The 22,527-nt window shown below is 48.6% G+C and overlaps 1 protein-coding gene across 2 annotated transcripts in view; it reads right to left on the bottom strand.

The window, feature by feature from the left end:
* The window catches only part of AGPAT3 (1-acylglycerol-3-phosphate O-acyltransferase 3), a 104,577-nt gene extending 85,563 nt beyond the window's left edge, over nucleotides 1–19,014 (bottom strand). For both annotated transcript variants that reach the window (XM_033226861.1, XM_033227271.1), the window contains exons 1-2: nucleotides 18,991–19,014; nucleotides 2,554–2,616 (exon numbers count right to left, since the gene is read on the bottom strand). The gene's annotated coding sequence lies outside the window, so the exon portion shown is untranslated. The remainder of the gene's footprint in view (nucleotides 1–2,553; nucleotides 2,617–18,990) is intronic.
* Nucleotides 19,015–22,527: the final 3,513 nt, after the last annotated feature.

Here is a 22,527-nt window from a genome sequence, read left to right as displayed (position 1 = left end):
AGCCAATCCACTGACTGTGGAGTGATACAACATTTCTGGTTTTAAATGTTCATTTATCTGATAACCAATGAAGTTGCCTTTTGAGATGTTTGTTAGATATTTGGGCACCTTTCGAGAGGTACTGGTGCAAGTCATGGGCAAATGTTTTGCTACAGATTTCGATGTTAATACTCACCAGCTTGGGCGGGGGGCTGCAGTGCGGCACGGTCTGTTTAGTTCTGCAATCTATCCTCCCTCCCAAAAGTGATACATGCGGCGCCACCACTGACAGTCATCCAGTTTTGTGAATGTCAAGTTACTCATCCTGGAAGCTTGGTTGTAAATCTGATTTGGGTTGTTCTGCAGCCATTACTAGCCCCAAAAGACACAATGTTTCCAACCTGTCCTTCTTCCCATTCTTTTCCCCAGACCTCGGTCCTTACAGAACCGTGATTCCCTGTCCCCAGAAAGGGGACCAAGGAGATCAAACTGATTTCCACCTTCATCTTCTCGAAATGTCCTCCTTCTGGGAGAGGTCTGCTGACGCCTGGTGCACCTCGGCCAGTTTCTCCCCTAGAAGCAAAACCTCGTCCACAGCACAAGCCCACGTGCGCCACATCCTGCACCTGACAGACTGGAAGCCCCCTGGCCCCCCAGCCCTTGCTGGTGGCCTTCCCACAGCCCTGTGGCCACAGTGGAAGCCCCACGCCCTCCTCTCAGCCCTGAGTACAGTCCAACAATAGCCAAAGGACACGCAGAGGAGTGGGAATGCCGGGAACGCCCTGAGAGCTGAACTGGGCGGCGGGGGGGGGGCGGGGGGGGGGGGGGGGCGCAAGACAGTTCAAGTTTCTTTTGCAGAGAATAGCAATTTGCAACAATTTAACATTTTAAACCACAGGCAAAGTATTAAATCAACAATAAGCAAACCCAGCAAGTCAACTTTTATGAATTCAGAATGTTAGAGAGGAGAGCTCAGAGTGCCGGTCAGCTGGGAGCTGCCACTGTGTCTTTACAGTATCGTTAGTATCTTTATAGTATTTGCTATCAAGTAAGCAATCTTAATAAAACAATCCTAAAGAGACACTAGGCCGGGCACAGTGGCTCAAGCCTGTAATCCCAGCACTTGGGGAGGCCAAGGCGGGCAGATGACGAGGTCAAGCAATAGAGACCATCCTGGCCGACATGGTGAAACCCTGTCTCTACTAAAAACACAAAAATTAGCCGGGCGTGGTGGCAGGCGCCTGTAGACCCAGCTACTCGGGGGACTGAGGCAGGAGACTCATTTGAACCCGGGAAGCGGAGGTGGCAGTGAGCTGAGATCGTTCCACTGCACTCCAGCCTGGGCGACAGAGCCAGACTGTCTCAAAATAAATAAATAATAAAAAATAAAAAGAGACACTAAATGCAGTCATTTTAATTTGAAAACTAAGGAGGCATTCAGCACCCGGCTCAGACGGTCAGCAGTGCTGTTCGAGGTCAGCTGTGACTGCATCTCCGAAAGCCCGAGCTTGGCGCTGGCCACCTGTTCGAGGTCAGCCATGACTGCATCTCTGAAAGCCCGAGCTTGGCGCTGGCCACGTCAATCCTGCTCGTGTTTGTTTTCATCAAATGGCAGCTGTCAACACACCCTGGGTTGTGACTGGGACGCAGGAGGCTAAGTCACCTGCCTTCCCAGAACTGGGCCTGTGAGTTACACCTGGAAGCCTCGGTACATCAAGGATGGGATTTGATCTCTGCCGACAGTATCTGGAGAAGAGACGCCTCCCAGGTCGAAAGCAGCCACGGCGGGAGAAGGACACAGGGTCCAGGCCCACCTGGAAGGGACCTGCAGCCTCATCAGCTGCAGCAGCGGGCCTGGGAATGGGGGCAGAACACATGGAGCAGCGGGCAGGGGCCCTATGAGGACGGGCCACAGGAGCACAGGAGGAGCTGCCCATCCCCGGACCCACCCAGTGACCCAACGGCCAGGCAATTCCCTGCTCTCGACCAAACCCAGGGCTTCCTGAGGACAGCGGCCCCCAGGAGCAGGGCACCGGCCCCCAGGGGCAGGGCACCGACCCCCAGGGGCAGGGCACCGGCCCCCAGGAGCAGGGCACCCTCCAGCAATAGCCAGCTAGGCTCCCCACAGGGATCGTGCAGCCGTCCCCAGGCCACAGGTCTGCCCCATCCCACAGATGGCTCCCAGTTGGTCTCCAGGAGAGAGAGGGACTTCCTGGGCTGCTAACAGAGCCGGGGCAGCCCTGTGAGGTGACCCCCATGTCCGCTGTGCCCTGGTAGGTGCCTCAGCCCAGCGGCATCTGTAGCTCAGCCCCTTTGAGCTCAGCTCACCCCTCGCAGGAAGAGAACAAAGTTACCTGAACTTTACCCATCTGGGTTTTGGACAAATGAGAAGAGACCATAATAAATATTCTGTCGGTCACAAGCAAAGGTTAAAATATATACCCTTTAAGAAAAATTAATTAACAAGGTATCAAGGTCCAACACTGACCCCAACACTGGACACACACACCACACACACACACACACACACACACACACGGCGCCCTGTGTCAGGCGGCCTCACTGCCCACTTACCAAGGCACAAGGTCAGCAGAGCCAGTGGGAACAGCTGCCCTCAGGGCTTCCGGCTGGACAAGCCTGAAAGTGAAAGGCACACATGTCAACGTGCTTGCGTAGGACTGGAGAGACGCCGTGTGACCAAATACGTGTGGCCACTTCAAAACCCGAAAGGCTGGGTGCCAGGGAGACTGACAATCACGCATTAACATCCTCTCCTGATCCAACACTCGGTAACTTAAACATCAGGGTCAAGGCCATTCAGGGCGTTGCTGTTGCACTGCTTCCCACTGCCTGGCCAGGAGGCCCAACAGATGGCTCATAAATGAACAGTCCCGGAGCCGCCAGAGGTCACGCCCCAGGAAGGACACGGGGAAGCCACCTGCAGGCTCTTGGAAAGGTGGAGGCACCGCGGGCCCCTCCGGATGCCACAGCTCCTGCAACAGCTACACCAGCCTTACATGCACTCCCGCTGCTCCCCAAAGCCCTACCAGCCACAGCCCTGGGCTCCTCCAAAGTCCAGCCCAGCCGCCCCCGGCAGACCATTAGCCTGCCTGCCCGTAACCAGGAAAAAGCCCGTGTTTGCTCATTTGTGTGACATTGTGGTGAAATATACATAACATAAAATTCATCATTTTTAGGTGCATGGTTCAGGGGCTTTATGTCCATTCCCACTGCTGTGCAACCATCACCCTGTCCATTTCCAGAACGTTCTCATCTTCCCAAGCAGAAATACTGTCCCCATTAAACAACATCCCCCCAGCCCCTGGCGCCCACCATCCCACTTTCTGTCTCTGAGTTAACCACTCTAGGGACCTCATACAAGCGGAATCATACACATTTGTCCTTATGTGACCGGCTCATTTCACTTAACATAATGTCCTCAAGGCTCACCCACTTGGTGGCAGGTGTCGGAATGTCATTCACATTTAAGGCTGGATAATATTCCACTACAGACACTATGGACTGAACGTTTGTATCCCCCAGCCACAAATTCCTATGTTTTTTTGAGACAGGATCTCACTCTGTCACCCAGGCTGGAGTCACCGTGGCACAATCACGACTCACTGCAGCCTCAGTCTTCTCGGCTCAAGTGATTCTCCCACCTCAGCCTCTCAAGTAGCTGGGACTACAGGTGTGTGCCACTATGCCCAGATAATTTTTTTTTTTTAATGTTTTGTAGAGACAGCATTTCACTATGTTGCCTAGGCTGGTCTTGAACTCTTGAACTCAAGTGATCCGCCCACCTCGCCGTCCCAAAGTGCTGGAATTACAGGTATGAGTCCCTACGCCTGGTCCAAATTCATACGGTGAAATCCTCCCTAATGTGATGAAAATTTGGAGACAGGGCCATTGGCAGGGGATTAGGCCAAGAGGGAGGAGCCTCAAAAATGGGATTGGTGCCATTATGCCAAAAGACACAAGCCAGCTGCTTCCTGTCTCTCCGCCATATGAGGGCACAACCAGGAAGAGGCCCTCACCAGGCACCGAACCTACAGGCACCTCGACCTCGGACTTCCAGCCCCCAGAACTGTGAGAAATAAATGTCGGTTACTTAAGCCAGCCAGTCGGTGTTAATTTTTTTTACAGCAGCCCAAACTGACAAAGACAGTGTATACATCACATATTTTCTTGTATTAATCTCACAGTTCTAGCTTTCACATTTAGGTCTATGATCCATTTTGAGTTGACTTTTTTTTTTTTTTTGAGACGGAGTCTGGCTCTGTCGCCCAGGCTGGAGGGCAGTGGCCGGATCTCAGCTCACTGCAAGCTCCGCCTCCCAGGTTCACACCATTCTCCTGCCTCAGCCTCCCGAGGAGCTGGGACTACAGGCGCCCGCCACCTCGCCCGGCTAGTTTTTTGTATTTTTTAGTAGAGACGGGGTTTCACCACGTTAGCCAGGATGGTCTCGATCTCCTGACCTTGTGATCCGCCCGTCTCGGCCTCCCAAAGTGCTGGGATTACAGGCTTGAGCCACCGCGCCCGGCCGAGTTAGTTTTTAAATATAGCATAAAGTAGGGTAAAGGGCCATTGTTTTTGTAGATAGGTGTCCTATATTGTATTCCGGTGTTTGAAAGGCATTCCTCCACTGCCTTCAAATCGCATAGTTTCTGATCAGAAGTCGGCTCTCACTTTAGTCTTTGTTCCTCTGTACGTGATAGCGTTTGCCTCTGTCTACTTTCAGGATTCTCGGCAACTGGATGATGGTGTGTGTGTACTGGGGTGAACGTCTTCCTGTTTCTTCTGTCTGAGATTTGTTGAGCTTCCTCTGAATGAGTTTTCATCAGATCCAGCCACTATCGTCCTCAGGCATTTTCTACCACATGCGCCTCTTTTCTGGAAATCAGTTGCGTACGTTACTCTGCTCGATATGGTCCCACGGATGCTCTGTTCATTTTTTTGTCTGTCTTTGTGCTTCATTTTACACAGTGCTGCGTCTTCAAGTACACTGATCTTTTTTTCTGCAATGTCTAATTTCCCATGAATCCCATTCAGCATATTTTTCATTTTTAGAAGATTTATTTGGGTCTTTTTTCTTTGGGTCTTTTTTCTTTTTGAGACAGTCCCACGCTGTCACCCAGGCTGGAGTGCAATGGTATGATCATGGCTCGCTGCAGCCTCAACCTTGCTGGGCTCAAGCCATCCCCCTACCTCAGCTTCCTAAGAGCTGAGACCACAGGTATGCACCACCACGCCCAGTTAATGTTTGTACTTTTCTGTACAGATGGGGTTGTCTAGGGTGGTCTTGATCTCTTGAGCTCAAACAATCCTCACACCTCAGCCTCCCAAAGTGCTGGGATTACAGGCGTGAGCCATGACGTCTGGCCCTGGGTCTTTTATTTACATCTTCCATTTTTTCTTTATTTTTATCATATATTCCCTGACATTGAACACGTGGAACATACTTATTAATCTTAACATCCTTGTCTGCTAGCTCTATCACCTGGATAGATATCGTTCCCTTCCCTTCGCTTTTCTCTTCTTTTTTTTTTTTAACAGAGTTTCACTCTGTTGCCTAGGCTAGAGGGCAGTGGCATAATCACAGCTCACTGCAGCCTCAAACTCCAGGCTCAAGGGATCCTCCTGCCTCTGCCTTTGAGTAGCTGGAACTACAGGTGCACACCACTATGCTCAGCTAATTATTTTTTTAAGCAAACAAAAGGACACGTATCTTTTTAGAGACAGGGTCTTGCTATGTGGCCCAGGCTGGTCTTGAACTCCTGGGCTCAAGTGATCCTCCTGCCTCAGCCTCCCAAAGTGCTGGGATTGCAGGTGGGAGCTACAGTGTCTAGCCTGGATGTTTCCAACCGTTGATTTTCCTCTTCTTCTGGGTTTTCTGTATGGCAGTCACTTTTGCTTGGCTGCTGGGCACTGTGCGCTTGGTGCCTATGAACTTGGCACCGGACGCTGGGTTTGCTACTGTCCTGCATCTCTGGGCTTTGTTCCAGGAGCAGTCAACCTAGAACCAGTTTGATCCTTTTGGATCTCGCTCGTAAGCTCTGCTCGGTGAGTCCTGAGCAGACCTTTGTAGGACAAACTTGGGTGGTGAGTCTCTCCCTCTGACCACTAAGCACACAGACCCCACCCTGTGAACTCGGGGACTGTGCCACCCCTGCTCTCCCATGCCCCTTTCCCTCACCCAGGCAGCATCCACACGCCACCTGTGGTCAGCTCTCAAAGACTGGAAGCCCCTCCTCAGCTCTCCAAAGCTGTTTCGTTATGGAACTCCCTCTTCTCCCATATTTTTCTTTGCACATTCCAGCCTTCCTGGAGCCCCTTAACTCCACACTCTGTCTCCACCAGGTCCTGGTTCCCCTCCCTGCCCTGCAGACTGGAGACTCCACAGGTGACAAGCTGGGCTACCAAGGCCGCACTCCCCTTATGCCCCTCTCCGGTCACCGTCCACACAGCCTGCCACCAGTGTCTGAGGCCTCTGACTTCATGCACTTTTGTTTGATCTTCTGGTTGATTAAGGTAGACTATGAAATTTGCCCTGGATCTTCCATCATGGCTAGAAGTGCAAGCCGGAATCTTGCGTTTTTAAATCCAAGTTTTCGCTCATCCTGAATGGGCTTCTCCGAGGGACCTAGCAGGTGTTCCCTCTCCAAGACACTGACCTCGGTCTAAAGTGGAACCTCAGCTGCAGAGGGCCTGACTTGCAGAGCCAGCTTGACAGCCAACTCTTGAAGAGAACAAAAGCATTTGCCTTTTTCTTTCTACCTCCAGATCATTCACTCTCAATGAAGGCATCTCATTCAAAGTACATTTTCTATGTCAGAATGCAATAGCAGGACTATCTGCCTGCTCACATTAAACTGGAAGGCAAGCCTGCAGTTAATCAGCAGAAAGAAGGCAGTGCTCCAAAGGCATACCATGTGCTGACAGCACCTGAGACACTCCTCCTCTGTTCATGGCCTCTTCCCAGTTTCTTCTTGACCTACGCAGGTCAAGAGCATCACCAGCACCGGGTTGCCAGTCTCCACCACTCCCAGCCATGGGTTCTCCCAGGCTCCTCTCAACACCCAAGAGAATCGGGGCCAAGGCAGCCACTGTGCACACAAGGAAGTCTTCCGGGGGGACCAGTAATTCTCAGTGGCAGGGAGCAGATGGGGAGGGGTGCTCTGCACAGGGCAGGAAGGCAAGAGCCAGAACCACAGCATTGCTGCTGCTCACTGCGGCCAGCCCAAGCAGCAGGGCTCCCTCCTCCCCGTCTGCCAGCCCTTCCCAATGCACTCGGTAAGGACAAGGGGGTCCCGGGGGTTCGGTCACGAGTCACTCAGGCTTCTAAGAGACCTTTAGAGGCTCTGGATGCACATCCCCAGCCAGATCTGTGATTTATAAACATCTTCCTCCTTCCTGTGGTCCTCCTTTCACTTTCTTGATGGTGTCCTTTGAAGCACAAAAGTTTTTCATTTTCAATGTTGCTTTCAATGTTACATTCCCAACCCTCAGGTTGTAGAAGCAACCTGAGAAAAAAGGGAGATTACCTTCAAGGAGAGACGTCCTGACACAGATTTCTTCACACAAAAAGATGCCGGGGCCAAGAAGAGGCTGACATCAAAGTTCTGAAAGAACACCACTGCCAACTGAGAGTTCTGCAACCAGCAAGCACGTCCCCCAAGGAGCAGGAAAAACCAGCACTTCCAGACAAATGCAAAAGGAGTGGGTTCACCACCAGCACACTCTGACTAGAGGAATTTCTCACGTACATGCACTTCAAGGAGAAAAAGTGATCCCAGATGGGAAGTCTGAGATGCCAAACATAAAGGCAAAGAAAGCGGCAAGTGTGTGCAAATCTAACACAAAATGTAATCAGGCCGGGCACAGTGGCTCACGCCTGTAATCTGAGCACTTTGGGACGCCAAGGCACAAGGATCACTTGAGTTCAGAAGTTCAAGACCAGCATGGACAACATAGCAAAACCCTGTTAGCTATAGAAAAACAAAAAAAAAGTAATAATCCAGCAATGTTTTGTGATATTCAAAAGTAAAAAAGAATTTGAATACACAGGCCGGGCGTGGTGGCTCACGCCTGTAATCCTAGCACTTTGGGATGCCAAGGTGGGCTGATCACCTGAGGTCAGGAGTTCAAGACCAGCCTGGCCAACATAGAGAAACCCCATCTCTACTAAAAATACAAAAATTAGCTGGGCATAATGGCGGGTACCTGTAATCCCAGCTACTTGGGAGACTGAGGCAGGAGAACTGCTTGAACCCAGGAGGCAGAGGCTGCAGTGAGCCAAGATTGTGCCACTACACTCCAGCCTGGGCGACAGAGCAAGACTCCATCTTGGGGGAAAGAAAAAAAGAATTTAAATATACAGCCTATTAGTTGTAAAGGGCATGAATAAAGGTAAGGATGCTCGCAGGTCCTTGGATATTCCCAAGTGTAAAAGGTACAGGTTAACTGCAGATTTGTTTAATAAGAATGTTGTGCTTGTGGGGAAACCAATAAAAGAACAGAGTCGGCCGGGCGTGGTGGCTCACGCCTGTAATCCCAGCACTTTGGGAGGCCGAGGCGGGCGGATCACGAGGTCAAGAGATCGAGACCATCCTGGCTAACACGGTGAAATCCCGTCTCTACTAAAAACACAAAAAATTAGCTGGGCGAGGTGGCGGGCAACTGTAGTCCCAGCTACTCGGGAGGCTGAGGCAGGAGAATGGCGTGAACCCGGGAGGCTGAGCTTGCAGTGAGCCAAGATCGATCGCACCACTGCACTGCAGCATGGGTGACACAACAAGACTCCATCTCAAAAAAAAAAAAAAGGAACAGAGTCTGTAACATCCAAACTGGTGGAGGGCAGAAAATGAAAGAATCGATAGTTGACTCAAAAAAGAGCAAGAAAGGAGAAGGAAAGGAAAAAAATCAGCACAGACCAAAAAATCAGCACAATATAAGATGGTATATTTAAACACAAATATCTGTAGCTACCTTTAAAGTAAACCAAATAAATGATCCAGTTAAATTTTTTTAGTTATCAGACTTAAAAAAAGGACTGTCAAACTTCAATTAAAAAAAAAATCCTCCAATCCATACACTGTCTACAAAAGATACATTTAAGACTTAAAGACACAGAAAAATTAAAAATAAAAAAATAAGAGACATGCAAAGCAAACAGTAAACAAAAGGCAGGTGGTGCCGCTATATTAATTCCAGACAAAGTCTGAAAGGCAGAAAGCATTACAAAGTTAAGAAGATCATTTCACAGTAATGGTCACTTCATTCATAAGGAAGATATAAAATTTTAACTCTTTATCACCTAATAACATAGCTCTCAAGTATATAAAGCAAAACTTGATACAACTGCAAGAAAAAATAGGCAAATCCGCAATGCAAAAACAGCTGTAGGCAAGACATAAACAAATGGGTATGACTGTGATCCAATAAAACTTTATAAAAGCAAGTAGCTAGCCAGGCTAAGCCTACGGGCTATAGTTTGCTGACCCTTGGTATAGAAGATTTGAACAACATGATGAATAAAGTTGATTCAATGAATCTACACGTAATGCTGTCCCTATCACTACAGAACTAGAATGTGTTCAAAGACACGGAACATTTTAAAATCTGACCATGTGCTGAGCCATAAGGCAAGCCCTAACAAGTTTCAGAAGACAGAGATCAAGCAGAGCAGATTCCTTCACCCCAAAGACACTTAAACTAGGGGAAAAAAGTAACAAAAAGTTACCTGCAAAAATCCTAGTATGTTCAGAAGTTAAAAACAGTTATCATGGCCGGGCATGGTGGCTCACACCTGTAATCCCAACACTTTGGGAAGCCAAGGTGGTGGATCACTCGAGCTCAGGAGTTCGAGACCAGCCTGGCCAGAATGGTGAAACCCCATCTCTACTAAAAACACAAAAATTAGGCCGGGCGCAGTGGCTTATGCCTATAATCGCAGCACTTTGGGAGGCTAACGCGGGTGGATCACCTGAGGTCTGGAGTTCGAGACCAGCCTGGCCAATATAGTGAAACCCTATCTCTACTAAAAATACAAAAAATTAGCCAGGCATGGTAGCAGGTGCCTGTAATCCCAGCTACTTGGGAGGCTGAGGCAGAAGAATCACTCAAACCAGGGAGGTGGAGGTTGCAGTGAGCCGAGATTGTGCCATTGCACTCCAGCCTAGGCAACAAAGTGAGACTCTGTGTCAAAAAAAACAAAAAAAATTAGCCAGGCGTGGTGGCAGGCGCTTATAATCCCAGCTACTTGGGAAGCTGAGGCAGGAGAATCACTTGAACCTGAGAGGTTTATGTTGCAGTGAGCGCAGATCGTACCACTGCACTCCAGCCTGGCTGACAGAGACTATGACTCAAAAAAAAATTTTTTTAAAAAGTGATCAACTGTCAAAAAATTCAAAACAGGAATTCAAAAATATGTTGAACAAAACAGTAAAAAAAAGAAATTCATGTCACAACATATAGGCTGCATGATGCAGTCTCAATAGTTCCTAAGGGGAACAGCAACCTGAAGCGTGGACTGTATTAGAACATTTTAAAATGCTGATTAACAGGCCGGGTGCAGTAGCTCACACTTGTAATCCTAGCACTTTGGGAGGCCAAGGCGGGTGGATTGCCTGAGCCCAGGAGTTGGAGACCAGCCTGGGCAACATGCGGAAACTCTGTCTCTACTAAAAAAATACAAAAAATTAGCTGGGTGTAGTGGCATGCACTTGTAGTCCCAGCTACATGAGAGGCTGAGGCAGGAGAATCTCTTGAATCCCGGAGGTGGAGGTTGTAGTAAGCCGAGACTGCACCACTGCACTCCAGACTGGGGGACACAGCAAGACTCTGTCTCAAAAAATAAACAAACAAACAAACAAACAAATAAATAAATAAAATGCTGAAAACAAATGACACAAGATGTATCTCAAAAAATTAGGAAAACAAATTTAGAAGAAGGAACAAAACAATCTAAAACTCAGAAATTAATAAGATAGAAAACATACAAAAAGCCACAAAGTTGGTTCCCTGAAAAGATCAATAAAATCCAGAGTTTTATCAAGGGACTTGATGATAAGAAGAGAGGAGGCGCGAATCAGGTCAGGAAAGACAGGGGAACAGGGTCCAGCGCTTCAGGTCTTTTAAAATCAGAGGCTACTGATGCCTCTTTATAGCAATGAACTTAAAAATGTAAACTTAAATGGACAAATTCCTAAGAACGATAACGGACAAAAACATCCTCAAGAATCAATCAGAGGCGGAGAGGAAGAGAAGCTGATTAGTGGGTACAGATAAACACTGGATGAAAGAAGCAAGACCTAGAAATAAGACGCGGTGTTTACAGATCAGTACGGTGACTACAGTTTACAATAATCTACTGTATATTTCAAAATAGATAGCGGAGAAGAATTTGAATGTTTTAAGCTTAAAGACAAGACAAATACTTAAGGTGACAGATATGCCAATTTATACCACATTGACCTTTACAAAGTATGTGAATATATTAAACTATCACACTTAACCCCTCGAAATGGGTGAGTCATACAGTGGGTGAACGATATCTCCACAAAGCTGTTACCAAAGAAAGAAAAAAGAAAACCCAAAGAATACCATCATCGTTACAAAACTGAAACAGAAGTCAAACCTCTACCACCAAAAAAATGATCACACTGAGTTCAGAACGGTTTCACCAGTGAGATCCTACACTCTTGGTGTAGGGATTCCAATCGTCCATAAACTCTTTTAGAGAAGTAAAAAAAAAGAAAGAAAGAAAGAAAGACATACCTGGCCCTGCTCAGTGCATCTTGAAGCTACTATAATCTTTTTGCCAAAACCTGACAAAAACAGGATGCAAAGGATAATTACAGAGCAGTCTTACTCACGAGCATGAATGCCAGAAGCCGGAAGGAAGCTTGTTCACTGTGCCTGGCTTCAGTGCACTTCCAGACACTGAGTTTTTGCAGCGTGAAGGTTCGTGGCAGCCCTGAATCCAGCAAGTCTATCGGCTGCGTCTTTCTAACAGCCAGGGCTCACTTTCGGCGTCTGTGGCACATTTTGGTAACTTTTGCAATCGTTCAAACTTTTTCATGATTATTATACCTGTCACAGTGATCTGTGGTCAGTGATCTTTGACGTTCCTACCGTAATTGTTTTCAGTGCTGTGAACCGGGCCGCTATCAGAGGAGGAACTGAGTGGATAAAGGTCGTGCATGCTCTGAACTGCTCCGCCGAGATGGGCTATTCCCATCTCTCTCCCTCTGCCCCAGCTTCCCTATTCCCTGTTACACAGCAGTGTTGAAATGAGGCCACTTAATAACCCTCTGATGGCCTGTAAGTGTCCAAGTAAAAGGATGAGTCGCACGGTTCTCACTTTACATGAAAAGCTAGAAGTGACTAAGCCTGCTGAGGAAGGTGTGTTGAAAGCCGAGATAGGCCAAAAACTGGGCCTCTTGTGCCGAACAGTTGGCCAAGTGATTAATACAAAGAAAAAGTTCTTGGAGGAAATTAAAAGTGCTACTCAACTAAACACACAAATGATAAGAAAATGAGGCCGGGCACGGTGGCTCAAGCCTGTAATCCCAGCACTTTGGGAGGCCGAGACGGGTGGATCACGAGGTCAGGAGATTGAGACCATCGTGGCTAACACGGTGAAACCCCGTCTCTACTAAAAAATACAAAAAAAAAACTAGCCGGGCGAGGTGGCCGGCGCCTGTAGTCCCAGCTACTTGGGAGGCTGAAGCAGGAGAATGGCCTAAACCCAGGAGGCAGAGCTTGCAGTGAGCTGAGATCCGGCCACTGCACTCCAGCCTGGGCGACAGAGCGAGACTCCGTCTCAAAAAAAAAAAAAAGAAAATGAAACAGCCTTATTGCTGATATGGAGAAAGTTTGAGTGGTCCAGATAGAAGATCAAATCAGCCTCAATATTCCCTTAAACCAAAGCCTAGTGCCTAGCAAGGCCCTTACTCGCTTCATTTCTATGAAGGTTGAGAGAGAGAGGTGAGGAAGCTGCAGAGAAAAAGTTGGAGGCTAGCAGAGGCTGGCTCAGGAGATTTAAGAAAAGAAGCCATCTTCATCACTTAAAACCATAAGTGAAGCAGCAGGTGCCCACGGAGAAGCTGCAGCGAGTCATCTGAAGTTGGAGCTAAGATCACTGATGACAAGGTGGCTACACTCAAAAATAGATTTTCTTTTTCTTCTTCTTTTCCTTTGAGACAGGGTCTCACTCTGTTACCTAGGCTGGAGTACGCTGGCACAATCTCAGCTCACTGCAACCTCTGCCTCCTAGGCTCAAGCAATCCTCCCAAGGCAGCCTCCGAAGAGGCCGAGATGACAGGCACCAGCCACCAGGCCTGGCTAATTTTGGGTGGGGGTGTGGGGGTATTGTAGAGACAGGATTTTGTCGTGTTGCCCAGCTCGGTCTTGACTTGAACTTCTGGATTCAAGCAATATGCTCACCTCAAGCCCCTCAAAGTGCTGGGATTACAGGCATGAGCCACCGTGACCACTCAACAGATCACTGATGTAGACAAAACAGCCTGATACTGGAGAAAGATGCCATCTAGGACTTTCACAGCTAGAGAGAAGTCAATGTCTGGCTTCAAAGCTTTAAGGGACAGGCTGCCTTTCTCGTTAGGGGCTAACACAGCTGGTAACTTTAAGTGGAAACCAATGCTCATTTACTATTCTGAAAATCCGATAGCCCTTAAGAATGATGCTACGTCTACTTTGCCTGTGCTCTAGAAATGGGACGACAAAGCCTGGATGACAGCACACCTGTTTACAGCACGGTTTACTGAACATTTTAAGTTCACTGTTGAGACCTACTGCTCAGGAAAAAAAAGATTCCTTTCAAAAAATTACTGCTCATTGCCAATGCACCTGGTCACCCAAGAGCTCTGGGGGAGATACACAAGGAGATGAATGTTGCTTTCATGCCTGGTAACACAACATTCACCCTGCAGCCCATGGATCGAGGAATAAATTGTTGTTGTTGGTGGTGGTGTTTTGAGACAGAGTTTCATTCTTGTTGCCCAGACTGGAGTGCAGTAGCATGATCTCAGCTCACTGCAACCTCTGCCTCCCAGATTCAAGCAATGCTCCTGCCTCAGCCTCCTGAGTAGCTGGGCTTACAGGCACGCACCACCACGCCTGGGTAATTTTTGTATTTTTAGTAGAGACGGGATTTCATCACACTGACCGCGCTGGTCTCAAACTCCTGACCTCAGGTGATCCACCCGCCTCGGCCTCGCAAAGTGCTGGGATTACAGGCATGAGCCACCACGCCCAGTCGTGGAGTAATTTATACGGCCAAGCCTTATTATTTAAGAAATACACTGTATGGGAATACAGCTGCCATGGATAGTGATTCCTCTGACGGATCTGGGCAAAGTAACCTTCTGGAAAGGATTCACTATTCTAGATGCCATTAAGAAGATGCATGATTCGTGGGAGGGCATCAAAATATCAACATTAATAGGAGTTTAGAGGAAGCTGATTCCAAGGCACATGGATGACTTTGAGGAGTTCAAGACTTCAGGGGAAGAAGTCACTGCAGAAGTGGTGAAAACAGCGAGAGAACTAGAATTGTTAGTGGAGTCTGCAGATGTGACCGAATCATTGCCACCTCATGATCAAACTCGAACGGGTAAGGAGTTGCTTCTTATCGGTGAGCAAAGCAAATGGTTTCTTGAGGTAGAATCTACTCCTAGTGAAGACGCTGTGAACATTGTGGAAATAACAACAAAGATTCAGAATGTTACATAAACTTGGTTGATAAAACAGCTGCAGGGTTTGAGAGGAGTGACTCCAATTTGGAAAGAAGTGCTCCTGTGGGTAAAATGCTATCAAACAGCATCACGTGCTACAGAGAAAAGTTGTGAAAAAAAAGAGTCCATCCATACGGCAAGCTTCATTGCTGTCCGTATTAGTCTGCTCTCACACTGCTATTAACAAATACCTGGCTGGCCAGACATTATGGTTCACACCTGTAATCCCAGTACTTTGGGAGGCCAAGGCAGGCGGATCACCTGAGGTCAGGAGTTCAGGATTGGCCTGTCCAACATGGCGAAACCCCATCTCTACTAAAAATACAAAAATTATCCAGGCATGGTGGTGGGCACCTGTAGTCCCAGCTACTCGGGAGGCTGAGGCAGGAGAATCACTTGAACCTGGGAGGTAGAGGTTGCAGTGAGCTGAGATTTCCCATTGCACTCCAACCTGGGCAACGGAGGGAGACTCTGTCTCAAAAAAAAAAAAAAAAAAAAAAGAGAGAGAGAAAGAAAAAAAGAAATACCTGGTTGGGCACGATGAGGAAAAAAAAATACCTGGCTGGGCACAGTGGCTCACACCTGTAATCCCAGCACTTGGGGAGGCCAAGGCGGGCAAATGGCTCAAGCCTGGGAGTTCAAGTCCAGCCTGGGCAGGGTGGTGAAAGCCCATCTCTACAAAAAATGCAAAAATTAGCCAGGCATGGTGGCTCACACCTGTGGTCCCAGCTACTTGGGAGGCTGAGGTGGGAGGATCACTTGAGCCCATGAGGTCAAGGCTACAGTGAGCAGAGATCACATCACTGTACTCCAGCCTGGATGACAGAATACGACCCTATCTTTAAGAAAAAAATGAGACTGGGTAATTTATAAAGAAAGGAGGTTGAACTGGCTCACAATTCTCCACGCTGTTTCGGAAGCATGGTGGCATCTGCTCGGTTTCCGGGAACACCTCAGGAAGTCTACCATCACAATGGAAGGCAAAGCGGGAAGCAGACGCATCTCACACGGCCAGAGCAGGAGGAAGACAGAGCGGGAGGGGCTATACACTTTTAAACAACCAGATCTCATGACAACTTTATCACAGGGACAGCACTAGGGGGATGGTGTTAAACTACGAGAACCCACCTCCAGGATCCAATCACCTCCCACCAGGCCCCACCGCCAACACTGGGGATTACAGTTCAGCTGTGATTCAGACAGGGACACAGATCCACAATGTCCTATTTTAGGAAACTGCAATGGCCACCCCATTTCAGCAACCACCCCCCTGAGTGCTCAGCAGCCATCCACATTGAAGCAGACCCGTCTACCAGCAAAAACACGAAGACTCACTGAAGGCTCAGGTGATCATTAGCATTTTTTAGCAATCAAGTATTTTTTAATTAAGGCATGTGTTTTTTTAGACACAATGCTACTGCACACTTAACAGACTACAGTACAGCAGAAACGTAACTTCTGATGAGATCAGGCACGTTCAGGGTGGCATGGCGTAGACAGCATAAACATAACTTCTATATGCGCTGGGAAACCAAAAAATGTGTGTGTCTCACTTTATTGTGATATTTATTTTATTGCTGAAGTACGGAACAGAACCCACAATATCACTGAGATGTGCCTGTATTAGTTAACCTAGTAATTTATGAAAAAGATCATGGCTAAGTTGGGTTTATTCCAGGAATGCAGGGACATTTTAACGTGACATTTTAACAAATCAAAAGGGGAAAGCCACATGATCATCGTAATTGGCAACATCCAATCATGACTGTGATTAAAAACACAAATCAGAACCTCCTGGCAAATGGGAAATGGAGGGAAACGTTCTCAACATGATAAAGAAAAAAAAAACAAAAAAACAAAAAAACCCACAACAACCACTTCACTTAGCAGTGTAACAAGGAAGGCTTCCCTTTGGTCAGGACCCTCTGTCGCCAAGATGCCTTCATCACCTCAGCCCCATGCCTGCTGGAGATGCCAGCCAGCACAGGATGGCAAGAAAAGTCAATAGAAATCTAGGGACTGAAAAGGAAAAAAATCTGTCATTTTTCACAGATGACATGACTGTGCACTTCAAAATCTAAAAGTTAAAGAAATGTTTAAAAACCTGAAATAACCTACAGATACATTTTTAAAATCAATAAGAAACTTTGTTTTTTTGAGACAAGGTCTTACTCTGTCTCTCAGGCTGGAGTGCAATGATGCAATCTAAGCTCACTGCAATTTCCGCCTCCTGGGCTCAAGCCATCCTCCCACCCCAGCCTCCTGAGTAGCTGGGATTACAGGCGCGTGCCACGATGCCAGGCTAATTTTTATATTTTTAGTAGAGATGAGGTTTCACCATGTTGGCCAAGCTGGTTTCGAACTCCTGACCTCGTGATCCGCCCGCCTTGGCCTCCCAAAGTGCTGGGATTACAGGCGTGAGCTGCCATGCCTGGTCCATGTTCTGTTTAATGTGTTCCTGGTACTTTGTATTTTGGATGCTACTGTAACTGGTATTTAAATAATTCATTTTCTACCTGTTAGTTGCTGATATATAAGAATATATATGATCTTACCATTTATCTAGCCACCTTGCTAAGGTTTCTTTCTTTTTTTCTTCAACTTTTATTTTAAGTTCTGGGGCACGTGTGCAGGACGTGCAGGTTTGTTCCATAGGTAAACGTGTGGCACGGTGGTTTGCTGCACAGATCATCCCATCACCTAGGTGTTAAGCCCAGCATACATTTGCTTTCATTCATATATATATATACACCACACAAAAACCAATTCCAGGTGGAGTAAAGCCTTACAAATGTTAAAAAGTAAAACTGCCGGGCGCGGTGGCTCAAGCCTGTAATCCCAGCACTTTGGGAGGCCGAGACAGGTGGATCACGAGGTCAGGAGATCGAGTCCATCCTGGCTAACACGGTGAAACCCCGTCTCTACTAAAAAATACAAAAAACTAGCCAGGCGAGGTGGCGGGCACCTGTAGTCCCAGCTACGTGGGAGGCTGAGGCAGGAGAAGGGCGTGAACCCAGGAGGCGGAGCTTGCAGTAAGTTGAGATCCGGCCACTGCACTCCAGCCTGGGCAGCAGAGCGAGACTCCGGCTCAAAAAAAAAAAAAACGTAAAACCAACCTGGGTGCAGTGATGCAAGCCTGTCACTCCAACATTTTGGAAGGCTGAGACAGGAGGATTGCTTGAGCCCAGGAATTTGAGACCAGCCTGGGCAATATATTGAGACCCCATCTCTACAAAAAATTTAAAAATTAGCTGGGCGTGGTGGTGTGCACCTGTAGTGCCAGCTACCGGGAGGCTGAGGTGGAAGGATCGTTTGAGCCTAGGAGGTTGAGGCTGCAGGGAGCTGTGATTGTGCCACTGTACTCCAATATGCTTGCAAGAGTGAGACCCTGTCTCAAAAATAAACAAACAAAAAACTAAAACCATGATGTTTTCTCCAACTTTTTTTTTTTTTTTTTTTTTTTTTTGAGACGGAGTCTCCCTCTGTCACCCAAGCTGGAGTGCACTGGCCAGATCTCAGCTCACTGCAAGTTCCGCCTCCCGGGTTCACGCCATTCTCCTGCCTCAGCCTCCCGAGTAGCTGGGACTACAGGCGCCCACCACCTCGCCCGGCTAGTTTTTTGTAGTTTTTAGTAGAGACGGGGTTTCACCGTCTTCGCCAGGATGGTCTCGATCTCCTGACCTTGTGATCCGCCCACCTCGGCCTCCCAAAGTGCTGGGATTACAGGCTTGAGCCACCGCGCCCGGCCCCTCTCCAACTTTTTAAATGAAAAGTTTGTACAGAGAAGTTGAAATAATAGTATAACAAAAACGTGTATGTGGGCCGGGTGTGGTGGCTCACGCCTGCTATCCCAGCACTTTGGGAGGCTGAGGCAGGAGTTCACTTGAGCTCAGGAGCTCGAGACCAGCCTGGCCAACATGGCGAAACCCAGTCTCTACTAAAAATGCAAAAGTCAGCAGGTGTGGTGGCGGGTGCCCATAGTCCCAGCTAGTTGGGAGGCTGAGGCAGGAGAATCACTTGAGTCTGAGAGGCGGAGGTTGTGGTGAGCTAAGATCATGCCACTACAATCCAGCCTGGGTGATAGAACAAAATTCTGTCTCTAAATAAAAAATAAAATAAACTCTGTATACAACTACCTATATTAGAATTAACATTTGAGGAGAGTGCAGCTGTGTGTGTGTATGTGTGTTTGTGTGTGCTTTTATTCCTCAACCATCTGAGCATTACTTCCAGACATCATAGCACTTCATACCTAAATATTTCAGTGTGTCTCTGCTAAGAGTAAGGCATCCTTCTTCATCACCACAGTAAAATTAACACACTAAGAAAATTAACCCTTAGTCCCTAATATCATCTATTAGTCAACCTACATTCACATTTTCCCAGCTGTCCCAGAAACACTTAAGAGAGTTGGTGTTTCAACCTGGACTCTAATCCAGGTTCCTGGGATACATTTGGTTGTTTCTTTGGGGTCTTTTCATCCAGAACAGAGGCCGGCGACTGCTTCTGGGCGGGAAGATGGTGAATATTTCAGGCTTGGGGCCGTTACAGCTCAACAGCGGCCACAGGCACCAAGCAGGCAATGGAGTGACAGCCAGTACGACTTCACCTGCAAAACCAGAGCAGGGGCTGAGCCCTGACCTGGTTAGCAGGCTTGCTCTGGATTACCCACGTTTAACCAGTTTCTGCACTCTGAAATCTCCAGAAAACCACTGCGGGTGGGAATGTGAGTTAGTACAACCACTACTGAAAGCAGTTTGGAAGTTCCTCAGAAAACTGAAAATAGAGCCACCATGTGACCCAGCCATCTAATTCTTAGGTATACACCCAAAAGAAAGGAAATCAGTATATCAGAGATACCTGCACTTCCATGTTTGTTTAGCACTGTTCACAAGAGCCAAGATTTGGAGGCAACCCACGTGTCCACCAAGAGGCGGACGGATAAAGAAAATGTGGTTCTCTTGGCCGGGCGCGGTGGCTCACGCCTGTAATCCCAGCACTTTGGGAGGCCGAGACGGGTGGATTACAAGGTCAGGAGACTGAGATCATCCTGGCTAACACGGTGAAATCCCATCTCTACTAACATACAAAAAAAATTAGCTGGGCATGGTGGCGGGCACCTGTAGTCCCAGCTACTCAGAAGGCTGAGGCAGGAGAATGGAGTGAACCAGGAGGCGGAGCTGGCAGTAAGCCGAGATCGCGCCACTGCACCCCAGCCTGGGCAACAGAGCGAGACTCCGTCTTAAAAAAAAAGAAAATGTGGTTCTCACACACAATGGAATACTGTTAAGCCATAAAAAAGAATGAGATTCTGTCATTTGCAACAACATGGATGGAACTGCAGCTCATTATATTAAGTGAAATAAGCCAGGCACAGAAAGATAAGTATAACATGTTCCCACTTCTTTGTGGGATCTAAAAATCAAAACAACTGAACTCATGAAGATAGAGAAGAGAAGGCTGGGAAGGATATGGGGGTAGAGGGAGGTTAATGGGTACAAAAACTAGTTAGAAAGAATGAGTAAGACCTAGTATTTGGCCAGGTGTAATGGCTCATGCCTGTAATCCTAGTAGTTTTGGAGGCCGAGGCAGGTGGATCACTTGAGGTCAGGAGTTTGAGACCAGCCTGGCCAACATGGTGAAACTCCATCTCTACTAATAATACAAAAACCTAGCCAGGCGTGATAGCATACAGCTGGAATCCCAGCTATTCGGGAGACTGATGCATGAGAATCACTTGAACCCGGGAGGCGGAGGTTGCAGTGAGCCGAGATCGTGCCACTGCACTCCAGTCTGGGCGACAAAGCAAGACTCCATCTTAAAAAAAGACCTAGTATAAAGACCTAATATTGGACAATACAGCAGTGGGACTGCCAGGAAGAGCAGAGGTGACATTGGCTCCTCCCTCCCCTAACCATCAGCTCCAAGCCCTGCCAGTCTCCTCACCAGGCACCTCCATGCTTAGCCACCAGTCTCTGGCCACAGGTGCTGCATCCACCCAGCTGTGCCCTTTGCAGGCTTTGGCTTCCTATGGCATCACGGTTGCCATGTCACTGTGCCAGCTTTGCAAAAACCCCTACCTGTATTTGGAGCCCCTGACCTGGCAACCTTCCCTCCTGTCAGCTGCTGCCAAGGAACCCCCTTGCCAGCACTGGCCCGCTCCTCAGTGCTCCTGAAAATACTGCTCACACGTCCCTGAGCCATGGTGCCCTCGCCCACAGGAGCCTTGCGCACCTGCACACCTTCACCTGTAGCTCCCCTCGCCTGTGCAAAGAACTCCGGCTGTACACTCCAGGCTGGGCCTGGGGCCACAGAGTCATCAAACAACAGGCCCTTTTCTTCCTCCAAATGACCTTATATAAGAAACTGGCGCTGGGCGCGGGTGGCTCACGCCTGTAATCTCTACGCTTTAGGAGGCCAAGGCAGGTGGATCACTTGAGGTCAGGAGTTCGAGACCAGCCTGACCAACATGGTGAAACCCCATCTCTACTAAAAATACAAAAATTAGCTGGGCGTGGTGGCGCATCCCAGCTACTTGGGAGGCTGAGACAGGAGAACTGCTTGAACCCGGGAGGTGGAGGTTGCAATGAGCTGAGACTGCACCACTGCACTCTAGCATGGGCGACACAATGCAACTGTCTCAAAAAACAAAAAACAAACAAACACAAAAAAACTGGCAATCATAAGTAGAGAAAAAATTGCAATTGAAAGTTATTTGTTCAAGAACTGGAGACCAACTAGGAACACAGGAAGCAAGAAGTGAGTCTCTGCGTCTGCATCAATGACACAAAAGTAGCTGTGCAGGGAACCCATCCGGCCCAGGCCCAGGCCTCCTGCACCCAGCCTCTGCGAGTTCCACACTACCAGAGGGGCCACAGTTGGCTGAGGGAGTTGCGGACGCCATCTGAGGTCTAGCCGCAGGGTCACGGGAGCCCAGCCGGCCAGTGTAGACAGGTCAGGCGCCAGTTCCCTGCCTTGCTCAGCACCGCGCGTCACTGTACTGAAGCACATCTTTAGTAAAACCAGCGCTTCCCTTAAACAGAATGCCACGGAGCATGAGTATGATGCTTTTGACAAAAAACAAAGGCATCACTGTTAACTCCGAGCTATCCCAGGTGAGGGGAGAAGGGAGACAGCAGAGACAAGGAGACAATTACACAAGCAGCAGCCCAATGTGTGCTTTGCAAAGCTGACCCGGCTCGCCCCACACCCAAGGGCAGACCCACAGATAGCCCTGCCTCTGCACCCAGCACCAGGCCACCCAGCATCCAGCATCAGGCCACCCAGCACCAGGCCACCCCAGCACCCAGCACCAGGCCACCTAGCACCCAGCACTAGGCCACCCCAGCATCCAGTGCCTGGGCACACAGCATCCAGCACTAGGGCACCCAGCACCAGGCTACCCAGCACCCAGCACCAGGCCACCTAGCACCCAGCACCAGGACACCCCGGCTCCGCCTGCCCCGGGCCTCTGAAGGAGCAGGAGGCTGGGCCCCACATCCCGCAACAGCACAACCAGCTGGGCGAGACCAGAGGCAGCACAGGAAGGGACTGTGTGGCTCCTTCGGATTAGGAAAGGGCCGAGCTCCACACAGCAGAAAACAGGGACAAGGCTGAAGAGGCAGCACGGAAAGCCCAGAGTCACTCCCCACCCACCATCGGAAACCAGTAAGCTCATTAGAAACCACTTATCTATGAGGCCAAATGCCCTCGGCATGAGGGGAGGAGGAGGGGGGAGGAGGAGGAGGGAGGAGGAGGGGGAAGGAAGGGGAAGGAGGAGGGGGAAGGA

This window comes from Trachypithecus francoisi, unplaced genomic scaffold (assembly GCF_009764315.1).
Source record: "Trachypithecus francoisi isolate TF-2019V2 unplaced genomic scaffold, Tfra_2.0 Contig00090, whole genome shotgun sequence".
In the NCBI taxonomy this organism is placed as follows: Eukaryota; Metazoa; Chordata; class Mammalia; order Primates; family Cercopithecidae; genus Trachypithecus; species Trachypithecus francoisi.
This window is presented reverse-complemented; position numbering and strand designations above follow the sequence as displayed.